Raw genomic sequence first — 15,590 nt, forward strand, 5'->3', positions numbered from 1 at the left:
TCTATAGAAAGTATGTGTGACTTTGGGAAAGTTTTCTAACTTTTGGAAAGCATGAATCTAAGTTCAAAAGAGCTAAAACAAATGGAAGAAGCAGTTTCTGAAGATTGAAGAGAAGACTGGAGTTAGAGTGATAGTAGTGAGCTGTGAAGGGACACTATAGTGGCTCTGGTGCCTCTTCACATCAGGCATACCTCTTGGGAGGTGCATCCACGACCTAAGAAGGATTATTGAGAGTCATTATGAGAGTATTGTAGTGAGGAGATGATGTACTATTGATGGAGAGAGAGAGACGGAGCCAAAGATAGCCAATTCTATCAAAACAGTGTAACTGTATATGAGAGATTGAGAGAGAAAACTATGAAGACATTGAAGATGAATATTATGTGATTGATTTCCATTCAAAAGATGGTGTATTATTTTTTGTTCATTTTTCTATTGATGGATTCTATGAAGATGTTGAAGATTATGATTGATTCTATCAAAGCTGTGGGAGATATCTACTATGATGCTGCGAGAAGATTTGTTGTTTTCTTTATTTTGATGATCAAAAGAATGAAATAAAAGCTTGTTGATGTTACAAGATAGATTTTCTTGTAGTAGAATCCCTTTTTCCTTGGTGTTCCTCTTGGGGCTCCATGTTTTTGGTGCATAGTCGGGGAAACTTGCCATCAACAATCATTAGAAGAGGCTGAAAATGAAGGAAATGGCATTGCCAAAAGAAGAGGAGAATTTGATGGATGTTTGCAAAGTTCCTTCTTCCACTGAAGAGTTGGAGATTCTCACCACCACAAGAAGTTCATCACACAATGGCGGAAACATACCAGCATCATGATACATGCTCTATGTGGTGGATTGTTTCCTCTTCCTGTTGAAGCAACGTGAACTTGCATCTTGGTGGGAAATTGTTTGGGAACAAACTGAAGAGCAAAAATAGAGAGAATGACCACCCATGGAAGATTTGACATTCATTGAGAAGCTTCCAGACATCATCAAGTGGGAGATTGTGAAGAAGCTTCAGGAGTTGTGGTCAGTGGAGGTTCACGAAAACAAGAAGGAAAAGAGTTGGAATTTGTTCATGGATGCTCAACAGCAAGATAAGTGGTATGCTTGGTGCACTGATAATCTTTTGTTTGTCCAATTAGCAACCCACTAGAAGTTGTTAGATAGAGTGTTTTTCACAACATACACTGTTGAAACCCTCAGAAGCTGGCATTATTATAATGGCACAACAACGATCCTAAGAAGAATGAGTTTTGATACTTTCAGAATGGAATATCTCCCCCTCTGTAGTGGTTTGAAAGTCGAATTCAAAGATGTTGAGAAGAAGGAAGTAGAAGAGATGTTGGCCATAGAATCTCTCAGAGATTGAAGCCCTCTCTCATATTATCCTGTTGAGTACAAACTAGCTGGTTGGAGCCAACACCCTGATGAATGATGCAATCAAGAGGCAAGCGTTAGAACGAGTCTAGAGGTACGTAAGAAGAGAGAAGGCACTCTTTACAAAAGTCCCCATGGCAACTCAAGGTCCCCTTCCTAGTCAGATTCCTCCTAGAAATATTGATGACATGCCAACAAATGTAGTCCCATTGCCAGTTTTTAAGGGAGAGTACAATGAAGACCCTGATCTTTATGTAGCAGAATTCATGGTAGCATGTGTGGCTAACAATGCCAGAACCCCTAAGCATTAGTTACCAATATTCCCTGCCACTTTCAAGGGCGCAGCATTTCAGTGGTATGAGAGACAAGCAGCAGGAACTTTTGGCACTTGGGATGACTTGAAGTTGGCCTTCCTCACTAAATTCAAGCATGAAGGTTTTGAAGAGAGGATGCGAGAGGAGTTTATGAACCTAAGTCAGTCCTCTGGAGAAAGAGTAGAAGCTTATATCTCGCGAATGAAATCCATCCTGAAGAGATGGACTAACCATCATTTGGACGAAGGTATTCAGAAAGGAGTGTTTCTCAGAAGCCTACAACCAGAAGTTTGCAAGTTCGTGGAATTGAGAAGACCAGTCAATCTGCAAGCTGCAGTGGAAGGTGCAAGATTGTATGACGAAGTTGAAGCAAGGCTGTTAATGACTCCAGGAAGAGGAGTCTTGCCTCCTCCCATGCCAAGAATGGTATACCCACCAAATGCAGTCCCAGGCATAGCTCCCTACCCCTATCCCCAGATGCAAACAGTGCCGCAGTATAATGCACCTAATCCATTGTGGCCAACCACAGATGACAGTACCTCAAATGATGGTTCAACTACAACAATAGTGGCCTCAAATAGTTCCTCCAATGGCACCTCAACAACAGTGGAACCCTACCAACTGGAATCAACAACCCCAAGTCTCAGTAGGAGCTTTGAATCAGAGCCAGAACAGAGGACCTTCTAGATCAACCCAACCAATGTATGCAGTAATTATAGAAGCTTCCTAAAACCCTACTACAAGCACTTTAGGAGGTGAAAATCTGAAGGACTACTTATCCAACTCAATTGTTGCAAGTATCAAGAAAGAGCTTCTCGATGTGATTACAGAGCAGCTACAGACGTTGAAGGTGAATACCGCCAATATATCCACTCCTGTGGGAGCTGGAAGAGATGTGATATGCTCTTATACATGGTGCAGAAAGCGTCATCAAGTGGGACATTTAGCCACTGAATGTACCTGAAAACCAACCATTCCTGGAGCCTTCTGTTCCTACTATTTGCGGAAGAACCATACAGAGGATATTTGCTCTCTGAAAGAGATGCATGAACGAAGATAAAAGGATGAAAATGCAAGATTTAACTTGCTGGAATCCAAAATGACAACAAAGGATATTGGACCAAAGCCTAGGGAAATTGGTCCTAATTTTGGTCCAAGGAGGTTTCCCTCTCAAAGTTACAGAGGATGACAGTCTGGCGGTGGTTAGAGATTAGAAGTGGAATGCTATACGTGTGGAGAAAAGGGACATATCTCCCCGAATTGTTCAAACCCTAGACAATCTGTGGATTACAAGCCCTTATGCAATCGATGCAAAGGAGAAGGCCACACTGCAAAGGACTGTCCAAGTCCAGCCCCTGTAAAGGCCAATTCCACTGATAGCCAACAGAAGGTACAAGAGCCTGCCTCCAATTTGGTAGAGTTGAAAGTTGCCGTTTTTACATGCACCAAGAAGAAGGAACTAGTTTTTCAGAATGAAAATAACTCTCCTGCCAAGACTGTGAAGTTCAACCTACCAAACAAAGGGACAGAGCAGTACATGACAGAATAGTACACTAGAGAGCACTGTAGTGCTACAAAGAGTCACAGAGACAGTACCAAAGACAGGACCAGATGTCTAGGAGATAGATGATACAGAAGCACTTCCAGAAACAAAGGAAGTGCCAATGCTGCAATTATTAGAAGAAAAAGGAAAGATGAAAATGGGTGTAGCCCCATTCCCTAGCCGGAGAAGCCTATGGATTCTATCAAAGATTATGATTTGGTCAAAGACCTAGGCTAATGCTGTCTCCCAGCTGCCAAAAGAAATTCAAAAACATCTTGACAAGAAGACGTGGACTAAGGATCACTCCTTCAACAGCGACCAAGACCAATAAGGTCCCGAAGCCTCTAAAGGAAGTCGATGTGGCTAATGCCTTCTTAGATCCTGGAACTCAAGAGATTAGTGTATGGATTGAAGGATGCTTTATTTCAGATGCATTGATTGATGGAGGCTCATCAGTAAACATAATGACGGATGTGACAATGAAGGACTTAGAGTTGCAAGGAGTTCAACCTACATAGTGGCTTATTAGATTGGCAGACCAAAGTAGAATTAAACAGTTGGGCATCCTCCCATACGTCAAAACAACCCTTGTAGGAAGAGATTATTGGTTGACATATCTGGTGATCAAACCAAATTCTTATGGGACTTCATACCCTCTACTGTTGGGAAGACCTTGGCTTTTTGAAGCAAGAGCCAGGACGAACTGGTTCAAAGGAACCCTAACCCTAGGCAAAGAACCCAACAAACTGGTGTTGAAGTTGTATGGATCGCAAAAAGGCAATGGATCCACATCCATTGATGTCATAACTCACTCCTCCAACTAGGTAACAGATGGTACATCAGGAGATGAAGAGGGTGTTAAACAGATCTTTTCTAAGAAAACAAAGGCACAGTCCTTAACAGTGGGCATTGTAAGCCAACTACCAAGGGAAGTAAAATTCTTCTCAACGGGAGAATACCTCCTACCTCAACTAGAATCAACTTCTGAAATCACCTGTGACAGTGAAATAGAACCATGGATGTATTGTTCTCCTTGTTACATGACAGTCGTAAAGATAGAATAGAGGCAGAACAGATACAAAGCAGTAACAGATACAGAGACAAAGCAGATGCAAAACAGAGACAAAGTGGATATAGAGACAGTCACAGAGACAGTAACAGACACAGAGCTAGAGACAGAGGCAGAAGCAAAGTCAGAAGCTTTGACAGAAGCAGAAGCAGATGCAGAGGTAGAAGATCTGTTCTTCTCTTATAGAGTCTCTATAGAAGTAGAGATAGAGCCTCTAGAGGAAGAGGATGAAAATGATGAGGAAGAAAACGAAGTAGGTTATGAAAGTGCAGATGAAGAATTTCCTCTGATAGCGGATGATCTTGCTGATGTCCCTATAGAGACCTCAGAGGCCGAAGATCTCAAGGTGCTCTATGGAATGACTATGGTTTCATTTGGGTTGGCCAATGGACCACAAAGTATAAAGAATCTGTATAAGGAATGGATTAAAAGCATAAAAATTAAGTTCACCAGTGGCTCCTCTCGCCCTGACCATTCAGTCCAAAGAAAAGATTATGATGATGCCCCTGCCAACAGAAGCGAGAGCTATCAAAGCCTCGGCCTCTAGAAGGTTTGTGTTATGTGACATTCTTGGACGCATCCTCTGAAGATGAATCCCTAATTCTAGAAGAATTTACCACTCACACAAAAGCAAACAAAGCTCTGATACCCTTCCAGCAACCTCAAGAACAAATGAGTCATATGTTCATAAGGAGGACACTAGTTTTAGTGGAACATCAGATGAGGACACTACTTCCTTGAAAGAGTCAGACCTCTATCCAGAAGCAATCTGTGGGACATTTATCCGTGAAGTGGAAGGTGAAAGACAAGTGATGTTCCTGGATACTGACGGTACCGAATGTCACCTGAAAGTGGGTCGCAATTTTCTAGAAGAAGAACTAGTGGTCCTGCGAGACTTATTAAAGGAGAACTTAGACGTGTTTGCTAGGTCATATAATGATCTAAAGGGGATTGATCCCATAGTATGTCAACATCACATTGACATAGATCCTGATGCCAAACCTGTAAGGCAAAGACAAAGACGTATGAATCTTAATTATTTTGCTTTGGTGAGGTCTGAATTATTGAAACTTTTTGAAGCTGAGTTCATTTATCCCATGGCTAACAGTGAATGGGTTTTGCCCATTGTGGTTGTATCCGAGAAGAACAGGAAACTTCGAATATGTGTGGAGTTTCAGAAGCTCCATTCAAAGATGAAGAAGGATCATTTTCCTATCCCTTTTACAGACCAACTGTTGGACACACTGGCAGGCCATGAGTGCTATTCCCTCTTGGATGGATTCAGTGGATATAACCAAGTCCAAATCGTAGAAGAGGACCAATCCAAAACAACCTTCACCACAGAATGGGGGACCTATGCCTATAGAGTGATGCCATTTGGGCTCTGTAATTCTCCTGCCACCTTCCAATGAGTAATGATGGCTGCCTTCCAGAATCGTTTGCATGATTTCATTGAGGTGTATCTTGATGACTTTTGTTTCTATAGTTTGATCTGTGAGCATTGGGGACACCTAGAGCAATGTTTTGACAGATACCGAGAGTATGGGATTTCTCTCAACCCCAACAAATGTGTCTTTGGCATCTCCTCGGGAGTTCTTTTCGGCCATATTGTCTCTGCACAAGGGATTGCAACTGACCCGGCATAGATTGAAAAGATTGCCGCCTTGATAGCACCAACAAACCTCAAGCAATTGAGAGGATTTCTTGGCCATGTGGGCTACTATAGAAGATTTATTGCACATTTTGCAACCAAGGTAGCTCCTCTGCACAAGCTCCTAAGGAAAGATGCAGATTTCCTTTGGACTGATGACTGTGAAGAGGCCTTTAATACCCTAAAATAGTGCCTTATCCAAGCACCTATCTTGCAGCCTCCTGACTGGACGAAGGAGTTCCATGTGCTCACAGATGCATCAGTTGAAGGGCTAGGTGTTGTACTATGTCAAAAGGGCCCCTCTAAATTAGATCAGCCAATATATTATGCAAGTCGAAAGGTCACTGATAGGGAACATAACTACACAATGACAGAGCTTGAGTGCTTGGCAATGGTGTTTGCAATAGAGAAGTTTCGACACTATCTATTGTCAACACATTTCAAGTTCTACGTGGATCATGAAGCTCTATCCTTCCTGATGAATAAAGAAGATGTTAAAGGATGACTGATGAAATGGTTGCTCCTATTCCAGGAGTTTGATTTTGAAGTAGTCACTAAGCCTGGCCATTCCCATGTCCTAGCTAATCATCTATCACAAATCCCTCAAACAAAAGAAGAGGAACAGGATGATCCTAACCTTCCTAATGCTTCCTTGTTTCTAGTTGAAACAATTACTCCCTAGTATGCAGACATAGCCAATCTCGTAGCAACTCAACACTATCCTCTTGGCATCTCAAGTCGTGAGAAGAAGAAGCTTTTGTTAGAATCAACCTCTACACTTTGCTAGGCGGTGCACTGTACAAAAAAGGCAAAGATGAAGTGCTACAAAGATGTGTTGTAGGAGATGAAATCGGCACAGTATTGAAAACATGCCATGACAAACCATGTGGTGGACACTTCGCAGGGGAAGCGACAATCAGGAAGGCTCTATTAGAAGGATACTGGTGGGGCTGACCCTCCACAAGGATACATACGACTACTGCAAGAGATGTGATGCTTGTCAACGAATGGGGAAACCCACCAAAACAAGTGCCATGCCACTGCAACCCATTATTTCCCTAAAGCCGTTCGAAAAGTGGGGGATTTATTTTGTGGGTCCCATTGATCCACCCACCAAATGGAAGCAGAACAGATACATCCTAGTATGTACGGATTATGCCACAAAGTTGTATGAAGCTAAAGCTCTGAAGCGAGACGATGGTAACATCGTAGCCCTGTTCATGTATGAGAATATTATCACTTGTTTTGGCAGCCCCCTCGAGCTGATAAGTGACAGAGGTACTCATTTCCTTAACAAAATCATGGAGGAGCTGACAGAACTATATAAGATCCACCATCGCAAGTTCACTCCTTATTACCCCAGAGGCAACGGCCAAGTTGAAGTCACCAATCGTATCCTTTGCTCGATTCTGACAAGAACGATCACTGCATATCGTTACGACTGGGATGATCAACTTACAAAGGCCCTCTGGACATACAAAACCTCTCATAAGGCAACTATAGGATAGACCCCTTCCCAGTTAGTGTATGGTACAGAAGCCGTCTTCCCTGTTGAATTGGAATTGTCCTCTTTGCAAGTGACAGTTAAAGAATGCTTGGGAGATGCTGAGTCACTGCAATGCCATCTCCTGCACTTGGAATGCTTGGATGAGATACAGTGGATGGCCCTATAGTGCATGGAAACCACTCAAGCGCGACGCAAGGCCTATTATGACAGTTTCATCAAGCACAAGGAGTTCAAAGAAGGTGATTTTGTCCTAGCCTATGATTTGAGATTTGGCAAGTTTCGTGGCAATCTTCAACAATGGTGGATGGACCCGTACAAGTTACTTGTTGTCAATCCTAACGGTTCTGTCCAAGTGCAGACCGTTGATGCCTCTGATGATCCTTTCCTGATCAATGGCTATCTTCTGAAAAAATATTTCCCTTCCTGGGGATCTTAACAATCACAGTCGACCTACCCTTTCCCTTTTGGGTGTCGCACTGTCCTTCTTGTCGTGCTTCTGATAGCCCTTATGATTCTCCTCATGAGGCAGTCTCGTTCTGCTAGCCCCTCACAAATACCTCTCCACCCGACCTTGTTTTCTTCTCATCTAATCCAACAACGGTGGCGAGGTTGGTCCTGACACATGGTATTTCTACCATTCTCTTTCTTCACAAAAAAAAAACAAACAAACAAAACTATTATGGGAGAAAATGAAGAAATTCCGTGTCATAACAGGCCTCGTTCCAAGAAAAGGTGGGAACACCCTTCGGCGTGAAGCTGACTGTGGAAAAGGTGGCAACACCCCGCAATTCAGGATAGCTGACTCATCACCAACAGAACCTTTTCAGCAAGTAATTTGAAGCCACCTCCGTTGGTGCGCTTTCTTTGCAATATTAGTTTGTCTGTCCTTCTTAACAGACGACTCTTTTTTACAAATCATTGAAGTATGAGATTTGTTGGCTGCCTCCCTGGGTACGCCTCGTCTTCAAGATCCTAATGACAACAACAGCCGACATGATCTTCATCACCAACCCCTTGAGTGATGCGATCTTTCATCCTAATAGGATGGGGATGTGCATATGGGCTGCCCTTTATATCTATCAGAGTGTGAGACAGAGGGTGGGGTGAGTAACTAGTCTTTCCCTTTAAATCAAATGAGAGGTGTGATGTGTGAATGAAGTGTTGCATGCATGGGATGGGCCTCTGAATGCACAATGCACGATCTGTTTCTGTGCATTGCATCATAAGGCTCCCTGGCCTTCCTTCTTGCACTCTATGCCGGCATAGGGCAGGATGCACAGTTGCACCATCAATTGCGCACAAGGCATACACGCTCTACACAAGTAACAGTGAGGATTACATCAATGGGATTCAGGAATGGGCTGCCCTTTGTATCTATCAACAGAGCATGAGACAGAGGGCGGGCTGAGTGTGACTGGTATTTCTTCAATCAATTATCAAGAGTTGAGGATTGAGGGATGTTACGACCATTGGAGTCAGGTACGTTTCTGTTTCCCTATACACCCACGGAATGGGTCTCTGCCATCAGCACCAGACACGTCACTCTATTCTGTACACTGCACTATAAGGCTCCCTCGCCTTTCTCCTTGCACTTATGCTAGACAGGGTTGGATGCACTAATGCACCGTTAATTGTGCACCCTGGCATACTCTCTCTGCACTATCCCTTTGTCGATTCCTAAACCGAGTATGACTCTAGGTTTCATCATTATTTCCTCGAGTGATGTTAGTAATGGGGCGAGTGATTGTTCTTTCATTCCATTTGAGTGATCGTGAGTTGAGTGCAATATCCCTCTTCATCGACGAATTTCCAGCGATTCCTTCCATCGGCTGCCTCCTTGGGTGTTGTTGCATGGTCCCTGCCACGAAGGACATTGGACGTGTACTGTGAAGACATCTGGGTACCTCCTGCACCGACAACGATACAAGACGCAACCTCGATAGTCAAAATTTCTCCTCGGCAATTTGGGCCAAGTTTTTCTAACCCTACACCTTTTGTTTCTCAATGATGGTCATGTCTTAAGTGTGGGGACATTCGTGGTTGGTCTGATGTGTGGTACTACATCCTTGATGTTCGGTTTACCCTTCCTATTAAGGTTTTAAGTGTGGGGATGCGTCCTTACGTGTCTATGTTGCATATCCCATGCATATACCTTGCTATGATCATGCATCTATGCCATGAATTCATGTTACCCTGATGGGGTCCCTTCCTCACTCCTCCGTTCTATTTCACTTTGTCCTCAGAGCTGTTCCTTGACCGTTTACCCTTATTCTTTGTTTTGTGCTTTTTCTATGCGAACGAATCCTACGTCCACTAGGACTTACATCCAACCTTATAGCCGTGTTCCTCCCTTTGAATTACCCATTTTTCCTTTTTCCCAACCCCTGTTCTGACAGACGGTTCTTGAATTATTAATTTTTGAAGCACTTTCGGTAAAATGGATGGTTTTCTATGTGAACGTGTCTTTATTGCTTCCGAACCCTGATCTGATTTTCCAACCCTGTCCTACCTATTCCCTCTGACATTTTTTCATTTTACTCCGTGTCATTCCGATGCACCTTTGATCCGCTATTAATTTTTGCGGGTTTTGGGGCCCTTTTCGTATCTATATTTTACATTTTTTCATGTGTACATGTCCTATTTTCACCAAAATTTCAGTTTAATTTGACAATCGTATCCTGCCGGCCTTTATCCCACTTTTTCCTTTTTCGTCCCCCATCTTTCGACTATCGGATTTTTAATTATTAATTTTTTTGAGTATTTTCGGATGTGTTTTTTGTGTTTTTTCCATATGAACCCCTCCTAATTCCCTTCCAACTGAGTTTTGATACATGAGCCCTGTGAATCCCTTTCTTCCAGACATTTTTTCTTTTTATTTTCCTCTATTTCGGTGCACGGTTCTTTTCATATTAATTTCCAAGTCCATTTTTGGGTCAATTTTTTGGGTTTTTCCCATGTGAACACGTCCTATCTTGATCGGAAATGTGTTTTGCCATGATAGGGTTGTTGGACACATTTTTTTGCACAAATTTCCTTCTTTTTGCACTTCATTCCGATTTGCAGATTTTCTGATAATAATACCCATAAGTGTTTTCGAGCCTGTTTTTGGTGTTCTTCCCATGTGAACACCCTGATTTTGCCCTGGAACCCGTGTCGCATTTTTCTATCATCTTTTGCTCGTCTTTGGGCACATTTTTTCTTTTTACGATTTTTCGATCCGACGTACGGTTTAGGTTTTATTAATTTTTCTTTCTTTTTGCCGTGTGGCCGTGTTTCTTGTATCACACGTGAACGCACCTGTTTTTGGTTTTACGTGCCTTGGGACGCCCCCATGGCATTTGTGGTTCACGCATTGCCATCCCTGCCCCGTCTGATTCCGCCATTGCAAATTTTTTTACCCCCGTCCCGCGCATGGGTGCATTCCTTTTGCACACCCATACCCAATTTATTTTTATTTAAAAACAAAAAAAACAAAATATAAACACACAAACAAACAAAATGAACAAAAACCAAACACACATAACAACAACACAACCCACATTAAATTTTATTTATTTTAAAAAACGAAACATAAAAACAAAAACAAACACATCAACTACTTTATAACTAAACTACACTAATTTTCTTAACCAAAAAAATCAAAAAATAATATTTAAAAAACCCACAAACACCCATCTCCACCCAACCCTACATTTTACAAAACAAAAAAAAGAAAAAGACAAAGAAAAGAGACAAAAACAAAAAAGGCAAAAAAAAAAGAGAAAACAAAAACGAAGAGAACAAAAAAAAAGGTTATCTTCCCCCGCTTGTCGCGTGACTTCTGCACGCCCCCGTCCATCGCGACCTTCTGCGCTTCCTTCCCACCTTCTCTCTCTGCGCCTCCCTCTCTTCCCCCATGCCGTAGCCCACCTCTTGCCCTCCTCCTTCAGCGATGCCACCGCGGGCCACTGTCGTCCCCTCCTCCTTCAGCATCGCCACTGCCTCCCTCTCTTCCCCCCCGCCGTAGCCCACCTCTCGCCCTCCTCCTTCAGCGATGCCACCACAGGCCACCGTCGTCCCCTCCTCCTTCAACGCCACCGCCTCCCTCTCTTCCCCCACGTTGTAGCCCACCTCTCGCCCTCCTCCTTCAGCGTTGCCGCCGCCAGCCGCCGCGCCCTCGTCTTCCCCTCCTCTCTTCCATCTCTGACGTGACCGCCCTCCTCCTCCTCTCCTCCCCGCCGTAGACGCCCCTCCTTCCGCATCGCCGCCGCGGGCCACCATTGTCCCCTTCTCCTTCAGCGTCGCCACCGCCTCCCTCTCTTCCCCCACGCCGTAGCCCACCTCTCGCCCTCCTCCTTCAGCGTCGCCGCCGCGCCCTCATCTTCCCCTCCTCTCTTCCATCTTTGTTGTGACCACCCTCCTCCTCCTCTCCTCCCCGCCGTTGACGCCCGCTCCTCTTCCTCCTTTCCTCTCCTCCGCCGATCGCTGCCAGCCCCACTCCTCTTCTCCTCCTTTCCTAGTTAGTTTTAACTACCTCATTATCTTACTTAAACTCAATTAACATAATTGACTTAATAAACTAAACTAACCTACTTGACTTAATAAACTAAACTAACCTAATTGATTTAACCAACTAAACTAACCTGATTGCTTTAACTAACTAAGCTCATCTAATTGACTTACCATACTCAGTTTACCTAATTCACTTAGGTTACTCACTTACAGCCCTCGTTTTTGCCCCTTCTCCCTCCCTTGTTCCCACGCTCGGTCGCTCTCGGTGTACGAGTGTGCTAGCGGGCAGTCACACGCACGGACGCGCTTCCGATTTGTTTGTGTGGTGGAGTGTTGCAGTTAGATGTTCACACGTAGCACAGGTGCCTTTTATTTTCAAACCCGAAAATAATATAAAAATACATAAAAATAAACATAAAACACCTAAAAACTTCAAAAAATCATTAAAATTCATTTAAAATCCAAAAAAATCGCAAAAAAATTTCTAAAAATTTTCCAACATTGTTGAAATCATTTGGAATATTTTTTAAAGTGGGAATTCAAGAAAATAAATGGAAAAATTCAAAATTTAAAAATTCATTCACAAATATATGTAAAATGAGTAAAATTCATTAAAAATAGGTAAAAGTTCAAAAATATTTCAAAAAAAAAACTTAAAAATTGCACAAATCCCCTTGCCCCTTTTGCCAATAGTTTCTCAATAGAAAATGCTTCCATAAATGGCTAAAGTATTATTTGAAGTCAAAACCCTAAATTTAATACTTTCTCTCATGAAAATTTATTTTAAATTTCAAAAATCCTTTGAAAAATCATGGTTAAATTCAAACACATTGTTGACACTTGTTGGATTGCTGAAATTCTACCCTTACACTTCACAACATATTCATGTGTCATATATCTCGATTTAATTATTTAAAAAAATAAACAGAAAGAGAAAAAAAAACAAACAAAACCAAACTATAAAGAAAATACAAACACACCTAAAATACAATTGAAAAAAAAACACTAAGGTATTTTATTGTTTCTAGTCAGTGGTGTTTATTTTTTTTACTGGATTCTTTGCATTTGGGACTACTCCATGCGCCTTTAGTCTATTGCATACACACCCCTACCAAGTATTCATTTTTTGAGCTTTATTCATTTTTATTATCCCTTAATCATAATTAATTGCTAAAATGAACTATATTCAAACACTTTTCCACGCGCAATCGCGCTAAACACACAACGTTCCTAATAATTAAAAATCAACCAGTCGTTCACTTTGCACGCGCTATGTGCGCTTAAGAGGCACCTTAATTTTCATTAAGAATGAACTAGCCGTCGCAAAAAAGCACGGGCTAGCAAAAAAGCGCTCAATATCACCATTAATTTTTAATTAATGAATTTGCATTTAGAGACCCCAGTCTGGGAAGCAAAGTCCAAGTTTCGATAAAGCACCATTTCAACCTAATAAATTGTAATTAAAATTTTAAGAAAAAACCATCATTTTCTTATTAAGGTTTATAACCTAATAAAATGTCACCCATTTTTAATAAATTCTTAAAATCAACCCTTCATTAAAACCATTTCCCCGTACTGCACTTTTTTTTCCTTTTAATAAACACGCTTCATGGGATGGGCACTTAAAGTCCTCTTAGCTATATTTGTTGGTCAAAGTTGTGGTCCGGTCTTAATTAGATTTTTTCTGGTATTATGGATTGCTTATGTGCTACGATTACGGGTACAGTTTGATGTTTTTTTTTCTTTCTTGCCTAAGACGGGGTTTTGGGTGCCTGCTTCTTGCATCGCATGAAGTTTTCGGTCGCATATGTGTCGAGGTCATGCTGAATTTTTTCTAGGATGTGGGTTGTTTGGGGTGGTAAATTGGTTAGTTACGTCTATGTGTGTATGTACTTCTTTTGATCGATTTCTTGTTTATAGCTATTTTGGTTGTTTTTCAGGCATTCTTTGTGATTGTCTATGTTTTTTGTGTGTGTGTTTTCCATCTGAATGGCGCCTCACACTCCTCCTCCTATCCAGTATGTCCCGTTGATTAGTGGGGATTATTCTTCCCTACTAGCTTTTGAGCCTATAGCGAAAGCAGGACTTGCGACTTTCGTGGCTGCTTCATTCCCATTGATTCCACATGATCCATCCATGTGTGATGAGTTTCTTGTATCATACAATAAGAAGTCGGGCCTCGTTTATGGTGCTTCCATGGTGTTGACACCTCGAGAGTTAGAGAAGGCTTTGTCTCTTTCCTACAAAGGAGAGCCCTTTGTTACAGCTAGACAATTATTCTCAAATGATTAGATTTTCAAGCTGTTTGCGGAAGTAGACCAAATAGATTCTGGATATCAAGAAAGTGATAAACACTTAAGGAGTATGTTTTTCCATGATCACTGATCCTCTTTGGAAGTTATTCTGCCAGTTCCTCCAAGACAGGTTTATGCCTATCAAAACACCATCCCATTATTTGTCCAAAGAACTCTTCACAGCTTCTAGGATGGTGTTAAAAGAGATTGCCATTGATTGGAGTATTTACCTGCTTACAAAGATGGACCAACATTTTTTCAAAGTGACAAGAGGGAATGTCACAAATGTCACTCATGGTTCCTACCTATATGCTTTCTTGACATACTCAGGTCTTAAGAAGGGTGTGCTTCCACCTCCTCCATTTGATCTAGTACCTCCCCCTCCACCTTCAGAAGAGTTAGAACCTATTGACATAGAGGATCTTGATTCCCCTCCTCCATTGGTCATTCAGCGGAAGCGCTTGAAGCGTGTGGCAGATAAAACTCCCTCAGTCCTTCTTTCAGTCACAATTCCTGCTACATCTGGCAGTGACCTTCTTGCCTACCTCACATGTAACAATTTATTCAGGGCACATAGAGAGGGTTCTTTGGACATATCAATCCCTTCACTTAACAATTTAGTATCAGGAGATGCTATTCCATTCCTTTGTAATGACATCAAGAGTTCGATTGAACTTTCAGTGATAGCTTGTGTTCAACAGTTGTATGCTTCTTTCTATGAAGAACTGATGCAGTCCAAAGACCAATTGCATAAGGCAACCTCAGATTTAGCCTCTGCTAAAAACACACTTGCTGATTTGTTTAAGTAGATGGAGCAGCAGACCCAAATGATTGAGACCTAGAGAGAAGAAATATCTTCTTTGAAAACTCAATTAGCAGAAGCTCAGTCAGAGGTCACTAGAGTTTCGAAAGAGAAAGAGAGAATGTCCAAGAAAGCTCAAGAGTTTCAGACTCTTTTAGATGCAAAACTGTCAGCTTTACAGAGTGCTCATAATACATTGGAATCACAAGCTTCCCAGATTAAGCAGTTGCAGGACCAATTGGCACAATCACGGTCCATTCCTCCAAGCCCCAATGTTCCTATTATTCCTTCTATCTCTAAGTAGGACTTGGCAATTCTCTAGAGATAGGCCACATTGTGTCCATTGTTTCAAGATAAAGTGGAAAGATTGCAGTTCAGGATGGATTTGTTATGGTCGACATTTGAGCACTTTCAGGAGTATGTTCCTCCGGACCATTCTTTCTTTGTCCACTATCAGTTTGTAGAAGTTGGCCTTCTATATGAAGCTTTCAACGATGGATCTCCCTCTTCTAAAGGATGGTTGGAGTGGGGCTTGGTCTCCT

This window comes from Lygodium microphyllum, chromosome 29 (assembly GCF_053477565.2).
Source record: "Lygodium microphyllum isolate KBCC chromosome 29, Lygodium_microphyllum_v1.1.10, whole genome shotgun sequence".
Classification (NCBI taxonomy): Eukaryota; Viridiplantae; Streptophyta; class Polypodiopsida; order Schizaeales; family Lygodiaceae; genus Lygodium; species Lygodium microphyllum.